Source organism: Malaya genurostris, chromosome 3 (assembly GCF_030247185.1).
Source record: "Malaya genurostris strain Urasoe2022 chromosome 3, Malgen_1.1, whole genome shotgun sequence".
NCBI lineage: Eukaryota > Metazoa > Arthropoda > Insecta > Diptera > Culicidae > Malaya > Malaya genurostris.
The window spans coordinates 97433605-97450718 of NC_080572.1; positions in this window are offsets into that span (position 1 = coordinate 97433605).

Genomic DNA, 17114 nt, shown 5'->3' on the forward strand with positions numbered 1-17114 from the left:
TTTTTTCTTAAGCACCTTCGTTAAGGACCAGAAGGGCTTTGAATGTGGGAGAATTTCTCGAAGCTTTTGCTGGAAGTTCCTGTTGCGAAGCTCAGATATCCGTTCCTGGATTATCCTAGTTAAGTTGTTATAAGTAGTCTTCCTATCTAGGATGCCAGTTCGTTGATACTGCCTCCGGTAGATATTCCGAAGTCGGATGAGTTTCTTGGTGACACTGTCGATTTGAAGAGAGGAACTCGGCATATGTTGTACTGGAACCGTCCTATCACGAGCGACTGTGATTGAATGCTGGAAGGAAGATAGGGTTGCATCGATTTCCATCGGGGAATCAAGTGGCAGATCGATATTAATAAGTTGGTCGGCGATTTGTTGAAATTGGACCCAATCGGTGCGATAATAGTTCCTCCGAGGTTGAATGGGCACTGTTTCTGGTGAAGATCCCAACGTCAATATTACTGGAAAGTGATCAGAAGAGAGCTCGTTGAAGACAACCGGAGAGCTGTCTATGGCGATGTTGCTGATGAATATATCCAAAATGGAATGAACTCCCGATCTGGAAAGTCGCGTTGGTTGATCCGGAGCGAGGATGTTGTATTGTCCAGCTTCGTAATCTTCGGCAAGTACGAATCCGTTTCGATTCTGTCTTCTGTTTCCCCACAGCTCATGCCGTGCGTTCAGGTCCCCAGCAATGATCAATTTGTTCTGTCGTCGAGTGAGCATAGCCAGATCTCGCTTCAATGATGCACACGTGCCATCTCGAAGATTGGTTTGTTTGGGGCAGTACGCTGCAATGATGATGATGGGTCCCATCGTCGTTGTAATCTCAATTCCGATGGCTTCTATGAGTTGCAATTTAAAGGCTGACAGAAGCCTGTGCTGAATGGATCGTTTAACGGCAATGGCAACTCCCCCTCCTCTGGTAGTTGTCCTGTCGAGCCTGTGAATCCTGTAATTGGAAATAAAAATAGAAATTTCAGGTTTAAGATGAGTTTCAGTTAAAATAGCAATATCGGCATTCTTCTCTTGAAGAAAGTCGGACAATTCAGCAGTTTTGCTCCTGAGTGAGCAAGCATTCCAATTTACTATAACCAACTCATTATATTGCATATTCGATGATGAATTTGCCTAAGGCGTTGATTTGATCTAACCGCGTTCTGCAGTTTCGTAGTTTTGTTGTCATTGTTTCAAAAATGACGATCAGTTGTTCAGCAGAGAATAAATCACCAGAGTCATCCTTTGCTTGTGGTTGATTATTGCCCCATCCAGGAGGGATTCTTGAGGAAGATTCTTTTTGAGATCCAGCGGCTGAAGTCTTTGGATTGCTGCGAGGAAGTGGCGGCAAATTCGGAATATCCCTCTTCGGTGGGAGCCGTGGGAAATTAATTTCATCCTTCTGTGGAACATTCTTGCGCGTTGATTGTTTACGGGATGCCTGTTGTCGAATTTTTGTGAACTCAGCACGTTTGGGACACGATTTGCTAGTAGATGGATGGTCGCCATCACAGTTCACACATTTTACAGCGATGTCATCTAGTAGGCAATCGTTGGTATTGTGTGGTTCGGCACATTTCCCGCACCGACTTTTCATGTGGCAATTCCTCGCTCCATGGCCGTAGTTCAAACAGTTCGTGCACTGTGTGACATCCCGATGTACCGGTTTATACTTTTGCCATTCGATGATTATGTGAAATAACGATTTAATCGTTTTCAGTTGACTCATGGTGATGGAGCCATTCTCCAGATGAATCAGGTACAGTTGATCTCTAAACTTTTTGTCCGTATTATGTCGCTTCATTTTGAACACCATCAAAGGCTTTAGTCCAGCCTCCGACAGTGCCTGCTTTAGTTCGGCTTCCATCATGTCGGGTAGTCCTCGAAGTACAACCTTCATAGGTTTGTTGGCGGCAATATCGTGTGTGAAGTATTCCGCTTTTGTCTGCTTCAGATAACATTCCACTCCTTTGTAGTGGTTCAAAGCCGGAACAGTTATTTTGTAGCCTTCAGTACATAAACGGATTGTTGCCTGTAGTCCTTTGCTGATCAGTGTGTTGAAATCCGAGCGTAGAGTTGGTGGGAAGCCCTTCAGGTAGAAAGGCGGCATTTTTTCCTTCTTCGGCAGTTCCTCTTCGACATCAACTGGCAGATCAGCATATTGGTTTTTACTCAGCAAACGGTCGTTTACCTGTACATCACTTGGCTTCAGACGCTTAGCATCCTTTGGATCCTTCTCGGATCTATGGCGGTTTTTACCCATAGCTTGGGTAGGTAGACAACTGCGAATAAAAAAATAAAACAAAATCGAAATTAGTCGTAGTAGGTTATTCGTCTATCCACATCGAGTGTTAGATGACGAATGACGTTTTCACTTCAAACGAGAGAGATTTTCGTTGAAATTCCGATGTTAATTTGCATTCGAGGGAAAGGGAATCGAGGAAACCTCGATCATGGAGTACCGGATGAACGTGATCAGCATCTTATATTATCGACTAAACGATCCTTTTCAGGGCTGTCCCTTGTCATTTTTTGTTCTTGTCCAAGAATTTTCACTGGAATACATGTTGAAAAATAATTCTTTGACAGGAATAAAAAAAACAAACAAACGAGCAAATAAAACTATAAACAGTTTTATGCTGTGCTCATAAACGACGATATTCAGTTGAAAACAGGAAAATACAGCGACAACCATAATTATCGCATTAGACGTGAAATATATGACGTTACAAGTACCGTACTTTATACAGCGCGTCCCGCCAAAGAACACTTGCCAGCTGGCAAGCTTCTTGAGATAAAGATGATCTGGGTCGGTGGATGCACTCAATTATTCCTAAAATATCGACAAAGGCATGGTTCAGAGGACTGGATGTAAGTAGAGACTTCATTCGTGTGATGTCCGGCTCATGTCCAATCACTACACGTTAGATGCACATCTCCTTCGAATTGGACTTTCCGAGACTAATCATTGTGCTTGTGGCGAAGGTTATCGCGATATTGATCATGTCGTTTGGACATGCGTGGAGTATCGTGATGTCAGATCTCAACTAATAAATTTCTTGCGTACCCAAGGTAGACTATCCAATGTCCCAGTTCGCGACATTCTTCCTTTTATGAAACTTCTTTATCATTTCATTAAGCCCATCGGAGTTCCAATTTAAATTTTATTTTATGTTAGACTGGTTTTTCTTTCATGAGTTCAACCAATAGCCAGCTATCTTATAATCAATAAAAGTGATGAACTGATACAAATAGTTATAAGATCATGTACAAAATGAATGTATTTAATTTATTGTAATTTATATTAGCAAATCGCTGGGTAAAACAGTGTTTAGATTAACTAATGAATACCAAAATACAAATATGATATTCGAAATGTATTAGGTTTAAAGTACTATGTATTGTGGATGCCACGGCAAAGAAAATCTTACGTATATTGCCTATGAAATTACGTTTATTATGAAATTAAACTACCAAACTTGCATAACAACAAAATCCAAAGCTTAAGTGTGTAAGTGATGACACTTTTGTTTAGAAAAATCTTGAATGCGTAAAATAGAAAGGCGCCTTTTTCTGCACGCAGGAGCGCTCTATAATACTACCTCCTATATCAGGTCGGGGGACACAAATGTTCATTATTTTCCCTGTATATTATATGTGTGCAAAGATCAACTCGATAGTCAAAATTTGCCAAACATTCTTTATTGAGGCTAATTATTTCTCAATGTTACATTTTATGTAAAAAAAATCCCACAAAAATCCTTCGGACCATCTGCTCTCTGTTATACTACCATAAAGGTTTATTATATGATTGATTCCCACAAACAATGCACCATTGCGAATAAAAAAAACGCTAACAAAATTCAAATAAACAGCTATATCCAGAGACAGGAAACAATCAAACTCATATCAGCAGGATCTCCGCTTGGTAGCGCATTGAATAAAGCTGTCGAATATTTTACTGGCATCGGAAACAACCGAAGCAAATATTGATTTCATTTTTTTAAGTGAAATAATCACAATAACGCGGGAAGTCACATCGAATGTACAAACAGATCAGAGTTTTTATTGCGCTTGTAATAATACACAAGCCACAGATGAGAAAGCCATACATTTTGCCTCGCCGACAGATGGCGTACGGATAGCGAACGGTAGAGCAGCTGCAGGTGTAGCCATACTGCATATTCACTCTCAGACTCCGATGATGAAAAACGACTCTGATTGGCATCAATGGATAACACAACAAACAAGCAACAAACGAGAGTAAATGAGTCAATAAAAATAAACCAACAATATTTTTTTCTTCCGCATAATCGCCCACTTTGTTCCATAGTGCTGCATTTATTTGCCATAACTATTATTTACAATTACAGCCGAGAGGGTGGTAATAATTACTATAACTAGGGTCGGTGATTCCGGTCCTTTGAGTATGATTTGTTTCCGAAAAAGCGTTTACTAGGGTAGGTTTGTATACCAGACAAATACTTTAGCTCATAGAACCAAAATACCCATTATAATTAGCATAATTAAAAATTCTGATACGAAAACACACTGTTTTATTAGTATTTCTAGCAGAACTAATCATTTGATCATCATCTGAATTTATACTACTACTGTGGACAAAAAAAGTGCAATTTAGAAATTCAAGGGTAAATAAGCGTAGAACACTTACAGCTCAGTCAGATTAGTTTCAATTACTTATATTATTGCACCAACTGATTGGATATATTTCTATGTATTGATTTGAATATTTAAAGCCACATATTTTCAATTATATATGATTGAAATTATGATTAATTGTCCAATTTCATCTGCTAAAAATCTAAGACACTATACTGGTTTACTGGATTTCCCTAACGGAGACGATGGTTTTGAAGAAGTAAGCGATATATCCATTGGAAAGCATCACTCTGATTGGTCAATCGATGCAAACGCAAAGCTGTAGGAAGCACGAGAATCTATAAATATAAGTGAAATTATAGTTAACGTTTTAGTCTTATGTAAAACATGTCAGATTAAGGTTGCTCCAAATAAACCTAGATTTGTCAATGTACGGAGACACTGACAGCGCTTCTAGTGTACATTTTTTCATTAGCTACTGTGGTCGTGTTGAATGCGCAGGAAACTTTGTACATTAATTTAGGAGCATTTATGAACCCATTTTACACCAGACGGCGCTTTTGATGTCACGGGTTGCTCATTTACATCACTATTACACTGGGAAATCTATGTTTATTTGATTTATGCTCGGAGCCACCCAAACAACTTTTGAGATGTTTGTTTTAGCAACCTGGAGTCGGACTAGATCGGACTCCAATCGCGTGGTTTCGCTCTGAAAATTTTCTCGGGTTGCACCACGACATTCGTGAGAGTTTGTTTATTTTTTCTTTTGGCATTAAAAACGCCTTACTCTTCACTATACGGGGCCGGGGATCAATTAAAAGTTTAAAAAATAGCCGCGTAACCTTTTTGTGTCATGATTTTGAACGTTAATATCTCAGTTATTTGTTGATGGATTGATATAATTTAACAACCAATCGATTCGGAAACTTTTAACTAAAACATGTATGATAACGTCGTTTTAGTATTTATATAGCATACTATTGAAAAATTGGTTAGAATCAACCTATGTTTTCATCCACCAATCCCAGTTGTACAAAATGACATCATTTTCTTGTTCGGCATAGGAGGATTTGCGTCATGCATAAAAACACCGCATCGTTCTGCGTAGTATGAAGATGAATCTATAAATATATGTTGCAAAATATTTCTTTGCCTAGTTGATGTTTGACTGTGAATGAAACAAGTAGTACAACGCTTTTGCTTACTCTTCACTGTAACCGCGTAACCTTTTGTCGTGAATACGACTTACTTTACTATGGGGCGCCTTTTCAAAATTTTTTTTCAAATGGAAGAATGGGCAGAACTTAATCTTGAATATCTCCACTTGTATTAATGGCAGCAACATAATTCTTTCACTATTTCATCATGATCAGGAATTTAGGATAATATTTTGAACAAACCATAGATCACTATGGATAGATAATCACAAACAAATCAAAAGTTAAGTTTTCTCAAATTTTGAAAACAACGCGGAAAACTTTTTACTTTCGCTTGAGTTTTTCACGCAACGACGACAATTTTGAGGTAGTCAGGCACATATCTTCAACTTAACGTTATAAAAGGGGAACCATGGTCGAAAATCGATCATTTCTTCTTGTGCGTTGGATAGAAGCAGACGCCAGGGCGAAAAGACGCATTCAAACAGCGGTATCGGAGAGCGCACCTTCTGCGTGGTTAAAAACCTCAAACGCTCAGGTCGTAGTTCTCATTTGCCTTCCGGTCATCAAGGTGAGAAGACGCATTAAACCAGTTTCGCATCATTTGGCACTGCGAGCGGATGTGTTGAGGTTTGTACGCAAAGCTAGTTTCAACTCAAACAAGAGCGATTGCATCATACAACAGAGCTGCTGGTCGTTTGCATTGGAGAAAAAGAAAACGAAAAACGAAAAGTGAACAACATTATATAAAATCATCCGTTCTAATGGTTCTAAATGTTATCTAAAGAAGTATTAAAATTACTTCTTTGCAAATCGAAGGTTAAATCAGTTTAGTGAAAATCCAAAAAAAAATTGATTTGCTTCGTGCATTTTTCACTATCGTAGAGAATTCCACAATTTGATCCTTCTAAAAGGCAGAAATGAATCCTGTACAGCATCTTGACAGTTTCTTTCAATGAAATATGCAAATCCGAAATGTGATAATCGACATCAAAAATCGTTTAAAATTCTAGTATTGAAAAGGGGGAAAGTTTCACAATTCACACAATCGATCAACTATCAATTCGAATTCGAAAGTATAAAGAAATCGTGTCAGTTTTCTTCGTATTCACGACATCCAGTTATGTCTCTGACATTACACACCCGTACTTTTTCTGTCATAATTTTGAACGCTTATAACTCAGTCATTTGATTAATGTATTTATATAATTTAACTACCAAGCGATTCGAAAACATTTAACTTAAACTTGTGAGGTAACGTCGTTTGAGTATTTAAATAGCATACCATTGAAAAATTGGTTTGAATTGACCTATGTTTTCACGAGCCAATGACAGTCGCAATGAATGAGGTCATAATCTCGTCCGATTTGCGCAGTATGAACTATAGCACAAAGGGGAATCTATAAATATATGCCCGAATACATTTCTGCTTTAGTTTACGTATGGCTGCCATTGAGGAAAGGTGAGTGGACGACAAAGCTGAAAGTTGCATTCATTCGCTCGCTAGATAGTTGCTTTTGTATGTATGCGGTTTGTTGATACTGTATTCACTGGTATTGAATACAAGTTATCTGTTTATTTTGATTCTCCGGTAACTAGCAGGCCAGTTTAGATCTATGGGCGATAGATTTTTCGAACCTAATTTGAAGCGCTTGTATCTCTGTGATTTATTGATAAATTTTCCTCATTTAACTTGATTCGAAGCAGTTTAAAAATGTTTCAATTTGTCAACGAGTAGTTTGCATACTGAAATCTCCATTTACATACGAACAACACGATGGCGCGCAAATAAATTCAGTATAAAATTGTGTTATGATGATAATCTTAGATATTTTTTTTTTCATTAAATGTGGCTAAATACAAGGAACTATCTCTCAGCATAATCCCTCAGATCCTATTATTGAAACAAACAATAATCAATTCAATTATTTTATTGAATAGTTATAAATTGATTTAGTCTTATAAAGCATAATATGTTGGTTTAATCTTGCTTCCAAGCATCTCTTAGAAGGGATCCAGACTAAATGTAGCAAAAACAATGCAAATCGTTATGCTGTATTAATTTGAGCAAGCTGTTGTCCCACCAGGAAATGCTTCAAAAGATTCGGAACTTTGTACAAATAAGGTGGTTAGACTTACATATATAGAATTATCAGATGCAATAAAATATAGTAAACTCAAGATAAGCTGATCTGCGAATCATCACTAAACTCGGGTCACCGCCAGTTTCAGTTAAATTATCATTTACATCAGAACAACAAGCGTCTTATCACTACATGCGTTGTAACTATGACAATGTTCGTTCATGTATCAAAAGAATCAAGTTACAATTAGAACAAAATTAAGGGATTTGGTTGCGTATGCAGGGGTTCCTTTACATGCAAAAATGAAAATCAGTGAATGTAACAAAATATATCGACGCTTTTCAACGAAGGATCAATAAAATTATCCTATTACTGAGTATATTGGTTGACGGATTTTCGCATTTTTCGATCAAAATATATAAAATCTTCTCTAATCGATGTTTATATAATGATTAAGTTTGTACGTTCTCTGCCTTGAAAATTATGATGATATAAAATCGTTTCATTTGTCCAGATTTATACCTTGAGGTTGTTCGTATCCAAAATTGATGTACTTAAAAGATCATTGAAATCATCATAACTGACTTTCATTTAGAGGATATTTTTCAAAAATTTTCAAATTTAATAATTTCTGGAAGGCATCAAAATAGAGTAGAATCAATTGTTCTGAAAGAATCTAATTGTCAATTTGAATTTAAAAGTAGAGTAAGTTTGTAATTTAATTATTAATTCGATGCTTTAAAGTGTCAGATCCAGAATTCAGTTAAAGAGTTCAATTTCAGACACAAGATTCAGGTTCTATTTTCTGGTTCAGAATCAAAGCCCAGAATTCCACTCCAAAAATTTAGCAGCAAATTGAATTCCAGATTCCAGGTTCAAGTTTCAAAACAAGAATAAAGTTCCTCGATTACAAATTTCAGCTACAGAACCTACGTACAGAACTCAGTTCTGAATCCAGTTTCAGAATTTAGTACTAGACATTCAGTTTTAAAATTGAGTTCCGGAATCCAGGTCCAGATTTTGGTTGCATAATGCTGATACAGAATCCTGGCCCTGAACTCAATTCCAGAATCAAGTACCGAAATGAGTCCCAGAATCCAGGTTCATAATCCGGATACAGTATTCGATTCCAGAATGAAGGTCCAGAACTCGATTCTATATTGCAGTTCCAGAATTTAGTTTCCGACTTCAGATCCAAAATTCCAGTCCAGTTCTAGAACATTGTTGCAGAGTTTAAGGCCAGAATTCAAGTCCAAAACTCAGTTACGGAATCTAGATCCTCTAGATCCAGAGCTCAGTTTTCGAATTCAATTTCAAAAACCAGATTTAAGTATTTTCTGATTCAGAATCCAGGTTCAGATTCCCACTCCAGAATTCAGTGCCAAATTAAGTTCCAGAATATCATATTCTCATATTCTAACCTAGAATAAGGATCCTGGATGCTGGTTTAGAACTCGGTTTCAGCTTTCAGCTACAGAATCCAGGCGCAAAACTCAGTTCCTGAATTCAGCACCAAAATTTAGTTTCAAAATTCAGGTTAAGAATTCACTTCCAGGAAACCGGTTCAGAATTTAAATCCAAAATTTTTTTCCAGAAACCAGTACCATAATTTTGGCCTAGAATTCAGTTTTGAAATTGTATTCCGGAATCCAGGTCCATATTTCGATTCCTAAATCCAGACTTTAGTACCAAAATGGGTTCAAGAATCCATAGTGCGAGTCCAGAACAGGCCCAGTGTTCGATTTCAGAATGAAAGTTAAAATTCCAGAACTCAATTTTTAAATTAAGTTCCAGAATTTTGGTCTAGAATTCAGGTTCAGAATTCAGACCAGTAATATGGTAAGTCTAGATACAACTACTCTTTCGCATGCGGAGTAAATTAACTAAAAGGACCTGATACACTGATGAAGGATGCAATAAAACACCGAAACACTAGTATCTGTGTTACTATTACTATCTCGTGACATTGATGGCGATAGCTTATTCCAGAAATTTTTGAGCTCAACAGCGACAATCTTTTACATTCGTACTCACGTCATTCAGCTATGTCTCTGACATAACTCACCCACCTTTTTTCCTCCAATGGACTTCACTTTTACTGACTGCCAATGAAAGCCTCACGATATAACAACACCAAGCAACCACACGGAAAGAAATCCGTTTCTGCTGTCATGATTAAAAAATCATGAAACCAATCATTTTAACTTATCATGAAACCATGAACAATAACTCTTCTCCCATGAAAATTAATCATGGTTCGAAATGCATTTCTTTCAAAGCTCGTAACTCCAATTTTCTACCCGGATATCACTTTGAACCCTCTGCCTCAAGTGATGTGATAGACTGCTAAATAGATTAATGGTAAAGCAAAAAGCAGACATTGAAAAGCAACATCTACTGAAAATGTTTACTTGATCCTGAAGCATTTTCATTTAATAATCGTGATGTTTCACCCACCGGCTGATAGAGAATTAAATATAAAATGAAAATAAAGATAATGAACCGAAAATAGACATCATAAGCGACTAAGCACGGCTACGCTTTTCATTTGACAAATATCAATGTTACATTTTGTTTGAATGTATTCTTACATATTTGATATGACCGTTGTTGCTAGAATAATATTCTGAGAGCTAGCGTAAACCAAAAAAATAAATTCGATTGTGAATTTGGAACACCATCTAACGAAAATCAGAAAAATATTTTGTTCAACCACTTTAATTAATTTGTTACATAGATATAACAACACAAGCTGTATTGATTTGCCTAAATATTATAAATAGGACGATTTTTTTTGCAAGAATTCGACATAGAGTTTCTTTTTAAGAGGTTTGATTCACCTTTCATGCAGTTCGTTTAAGTGTTTAAATTCTGAAACACAAAATCAAAACTGAAGCAATGAACGCAAGTAAACACGTTATTTTAGGCGCCGTCGTTTTTCAAAAACATTATATTTTAATTGTTAATGATTCTGATTAAAAGAAGTTCGTCGTGCTTTTCACTGAATTATGGTGCAAAAATTAACATCGTTGCAAAAATCACACAAAACGCCTGAATTTATGTCGAAAAACTTACCATCGTAGCAGAAACACGCCTGAAGCTATACCTCACAATGTCAAGTGCGTTACGTTTAAATTTCAGCGGAATCAGCCCAAATAGATCATGATCCGAGAAATTTCAATCATGGTGTATTATCATAACATGAAAATATAATATTTTCTCCAAATCATGACTCGTTTTGCTCATTTCTAGAATCGGAATTTTGCCCGTGTACAAATGATACCCCAGTAGAAGCTGGAAACAAAGTTTTCGTTTGACACGTTAGTAAAGAAATGGCACTTCGGTGCAAAATAAAAAGTGTTCTGCAAGTAGCATTCAATTTACGTCTGTTTAGCAGTACAAGTTGAACTGTTTAAGTTTTCACTAAGCAGTTCAATTTGAACTGCTCTGCACTGCTGAGTCTAAGACGAAACCTAAATAAAAGTAAATAAGGTTATGTGCACTAAGCACAAACAAGGGATAACCCCTAAATGGTCACAAATGATAATAATTTCTTTCTCCCAAATTATATTAGAGATTTCACCGCGAAACGACACGCTGAGAGTCTCACCGGTACTGAAGGCATCGTTTATCCACTTACTTAAGTAGCTTAACCCTTAACAGTAATCATCTTGGTTCTACAGTTGATCTCATACATCGAAACCATTAGTTAGTGTGAGATTTGCTATTTATGTGCAATGCATTGATTGGCTCAAATGATAACATCAAATTGGTACATATTGTTTCTTAGGGTCGAAGTGACGATTTTGACTCCACCTACAGCAAATTCCGTTGACTGTAAGCAGAATAATCAACTATTGGTAACCTCACCTTAATTTGGCCATTTCTTGACAGGATACTCGGTCCCGAATCAGCCTACTTGGAGCACAATTTGAGGAAAATTTTCTCCGCATACCAAAACAAAATTTACTTTTTTATTATATTCATTACATCTTGTCGAGATTTGGCTACGGTGACCGCGAGCTGTATTTCAACGAATATCTTCCCTCGGAGACGGCTCGGCAGACTTTCACTCACCAGAATCATCTTCAATTTAGAGTAAATCATCTTTGTATATTGAAGTTTCCGTTCGCTTCCTTCCCTTTCACGTGCTATCTGTTTAGGGGATGGTATAAAAAAAAATAACAAATCATAAAATAAACAGTTCCAACAGAACTGACGGGGGTCATTTCGAACAGTAGCATCAACATTGGCCGAGGGTACGAAGAATATTTGTGCACGGAACAGGTTCGTTTAGCAATTCATTCAAGCGATATAAATCCGAGGAATGATGCATTGTAATAGCTGAATTTCACCTACCAGAACGGCAGTCAAGCTTGACTTTCGTTTTGCTGGTGGAACAAATACTGATTGGTAATAACTGCCGTGGTTTCGTGATTATGATAATGCTGTGTACAAAATATTAATTCCGTTTTAAATTTCCTTGTATCTCCCTTCTTCTACTCAATTTGGTCCATTTTTCAGACTGTAGGTATTCGTTTCAGTTAAAGTTAAATGTAATCAGAAAATCGGACCATGATTGAAGGCAGGAAAAGTGTCCCAATTTTCCCTAACCTCCAGTGAAATGAGTTTCCAATGAGAGGTATTTTCTTATTTCAGAATAAATTTAAAATTGTCATTGTTGAAATTGATGTGCCAATATAGTTTCTGAGACTCGTAAATACAAAGCTCACACAAATATGAAAATCCATCTTTGGCATCCTATCGCTCTAACTTCCTGTTCAGCTTTTCTCCCGTACCGTACGAAGTACGGCTTTTAAACAATGTGTAGTCATACGTATTTGCAGCCACACAGGAGCTAGTTTCAATCAGCATTCGTTTTGATTTTATGTGATCTCATGTGCACGGGATGTGCTGAGTGCTTGTTATATCAATTTTGCATACCATCTGCTACAAACCGGCTGAGTTAGGCGGTGAAAACACATCAGATTTATTTCAAATAACATGTAATCAAAAATGGCTTTCGATTAACATGCAATTATTAGTGGACCTACGCAACCTGCCCAACTCAACACTCAATTCACTCTCGTTTCAATCGATTGGAAAATTAGAAATTTATTACTAGCAGATTCAAAATCACACTGCGGAAGCGATGAAATACCGACGAGCAGCATATTCACAGATATTCGAGGATCACCATGCAGGACCATGCCGTCAGAATCTACATACCGCTTGGAGAAATAGCGAGTGTCAGTTCTGCTAGTTCTGTCATGCATGGTTTGTGTGTACATAAATTGATTGCAGGTAATGCTTGTAAAATGTGATCACACGCCTGCGTTCCTATCGGCAGCCATTCATCTATCAGAGTGCACCATGCCATGCCAGGATTCGATACTCCTGATATTAATTTCGAAGCATGAACACTAGCGTGAGGAGCTCAGATTTCCTCCATGTGTCATACATGTTGCACGTTCGCTTTCCACTATTGAAATCCACCGGACGATGACAAGCAGCCCAGAAGGAGCTTCAGCAACAGAGTTCGATTTTCCTAACACCGGTTTTACAAATATTTGATTTGCCGGAGAAACACATTCTGGGCGGAAATAGCGTTATGGCGGATAATGAAACAATAACATGATATTTATAACAAAGAATGGGTTGCATAAACCTGATAACCTGAGCCGCATATGAGAAGTTCCAGAAATTAACAGCAACAAACAAGGCAAAATCAGGATCAACCTTTTCCAATTTGGATTTTGTACACATATTTAGAATGGCACACCGTTCGTTTTTCACGGATAGTCAAACCTATTACCAGCTTAACGCTTGCTTCAGATAGAATTGGAACAAAGGCAATTGCCTGTATTTCAGTTATTTATTATTGAATTCAAGATCTTATATTATAGAAATGTAACGTTTTCTTCACACTTTTGAGAAAAAAATACGGATAAAATTATTCGTCACGGTTTCGAAGGAATTCTCGAATTTTTCCTGTAACACGGTTCATTAGGCGGCGCACACCTTCTTCGTCCATCGTTTTAGCTATCTTATTCCACCAGGTCGTCATCTGATTGATGTCTTTGACAACCTTCCCCTTTGCATTGAGTCTCCTGTTCATAATTGCCCAGTATTTCTCAATAGGGCGAAACTGGAGGCAGTTGGGAGGGTTAAGATTTTTTTTTTAACAAACTGGACCCCTTTCTCTGCATACCATTCTTAAACGACTTTCCTATAATGACAGCTTGCCAAATATGGCCAAAACATTACGAGATGGTCGTGCGATCGAATGAACGGCAAAATTCGTTTTTGAAGACACTTTTTTTGGTATAGTTCGGATGTCATTGTCTTATTTGTAACGAAAACCATCGTTTATTTGCCACAGCTGCAAATACCCTACCAAATCATAAATTTTCTTGCAAATTTGTCGGCAAAAACAAATTTTAATTTGGCTGGAACATCCCCCGAGCCGTTGCTAAGTAAAATTTTTGACCTGGGATTTGCCCGAAGTCAGCCTTGACATAGGTTTCATCGCCTTTCTGTCAGAAGACACCCGTCGAACTTGGTCACCTGGTTAAATAGTTTCCGAGCACGAATTTTGACCACACCATTCTGTTTTATGGTCCGATTTGGCTGTTTGCTTGGTCGATACGACTTGATTCCTTTCCGGAGTCGAGTTTTCCTCACGGTACTATGGGCAGCACCGAATTTTCTGGCCAAATCACGGTCCGACAGATTAGGATTCCTCTTAATCGTCTTTAAAATCTTACCATCTAAACTGCTTCCGGTCGACAGTTCTACTCCGATGATTGGCTTGATGCTTCCGAATCGTCGTCAATGTTTCCTTATACCGTTTGATAACGCGCCATACGGTATTTCTGAGCAATTTCAGCTGTTTAGCTAGCCTAGAAGCAGACCACTACGATTTTCCAAATAACTGTGCACAATTTTTTCCCTTCTTTCGGATACCATGTTGATTGTTTACAAAGTACAGTCGATTTGCGGAATGTCAAAAATCATACGTGAAGCTGACAAAATTCCCGACACGTGGGCGCCAAGAACTTCCAATTCCGTCCACCAGGAGCGCCAGAAAACTTACAACTATATTCTTTCATAATAATTGATTCTATGTTGATCCTTTTTCAAACATTTTTACATAGCAAGGTATTTGAAAAATTTTCTTCAACTGTAAGTCATCGTATATGGTTTTAAAATTATCTAAAAGATCAATTTTAGATACGAACTATCCCAAGATGTAAGCCATGACGAATAAAACGATTTAATATATTAATAATATAAATTTTCGATACATAAGTATTGAAATCATTCTAGAAATACTCGTGTTGCCAAAAGTCGCCAATTACTTTTCAATTCTGTTATTCACATGATTTAGTTATTTTTATCCAGAAATCATTTGGAGAAAAAAAAGTACAAACTTATTAATGTTACAAACAGTGAATCGATTCAATCGAAGATTGTATATATTTTTATCGAATTTTACTTATAACACATACAAAGGTGAATAAAATAAAGATAGTGATTTAGGGATTAGCCAAATTTTGTGCTAGGGCACATAACCGTTTTCATTATTTTTACGTTTCGTCTTTGACTCATCAGTGCAGAGCAGTTCCAATTGAACTGCTTAGTGCTAAACTTCGATATTGCAACCATGGAGTTAAGTAAAATTATAGTTTCATATTATTACTTCGCTCGTGTAGTTTTTATCTAATATTAGATATTTAGGCTATGTTCAAAAATACTTTAATAAAATCTTACCTAAAATCAAAGACTTCATTATTAACTAGATATCCAGCTCTCACATTTCACGAACAAATCATTGGCAACATCCTTTTTAGCGAGCACCCTCAGGCGAGTCCGCATTGAATCTCATACATAGAAGTAGGGGAGATAAATGTCAAATTCGTTTGGCGCGCACGAATAATACGCGCCCATACAATTGACATGATATGTTGAATGTGATGCCGTGCGATGGCGTTACTGGACTGAAGATTAATTTCGCTCCAAGCTGACAGGGTCTGCTAAAATTGATTTCCTGCACGCAACTCTTGTAAAGGGCGAACAGTACTTAATGTTAAGTATTTTGTTGGCAGTGTGTAGGCTAAGTATTGAGCAAGCCAGAGATGCCATTTATACAGATTTATCTGTATTATACAGATTTTTACATGCTCATACAGATTTAATACAGAGTACAGATTTTATACAGATTTCCTCGATTTAATACAGATTTATACAGATCTCACAAAAAGTAAGAAAAAAAACTTTTCTGTCTGAGCTATCTTTTAGTATTTGATTACAGTGACGAGATAAAAGTCTATCAATCAACGGACAAATAACAAATTAATATGGAAATCTGTTGTTAAATCCATTTATATTATCATTTGAAACCAATTTGAACTGCTATTCAAGGAGGTAATGGCATCACGAAACTTTACTGTCAAACTGAGAGTTGTATAATCCGACTTGACGTTGCATATTGGGTGTTGAAATTCCAAGTCAAATTATGAAGTCAATAATTTTAAACTATATGGAATTACAATTCAATTGTTGTGAATAAAAAAATAAAAAAAACTATGCAATTTCCTCGTTAAATATTCTTGTGAGCGCGGCAATGACTGATTGAGGCTACCATCCTACAAACACAATCTATTAGAATAACATCTTCTAGGATCATTTTGTTGTAAGAATTTCAATTTATTAGTAAATACAGATTAATACAGATTTTTTATTCAAAGCAATACAGATTTTCTATGAAAATATCTGGCATCTCTGGAGCAAGCACACCACGCTGCCAAAAAATTACCTAATTTTAAGTACTTTTCACTCAATAGAGGGGTTGTGTGCAGGAAGTCAATTTTGGGTAAAATGGGTTTTACTTATTTTTGAGTAAAAGCATCAATAGTACTGATTAGGTAGAAACTACGCAAGCGATATAAAAATCAACTTGGGTAATTTGATTCCAGTTTTCGTTCGATGGTTTGAAAAATAAAACACAAACAATAAAGTCAACTATGATTACTTTATTTATTTAATATTTATCTTTTTACATATTTCAACAATTTAATTATGTTCAGATGGTTTGTTACCGTTACATTTACAAAATTCAGAATGAGTAATAAAATTAAATCTGTTCGCACACTTATGAGAATTCATATTCATTTTACTTTGCAATTGGAGCTGCAACAGTATTAAATCTACAGACTATATCATTGAACTGCCATGGCTGCTCTATTGAGCTGCTGGA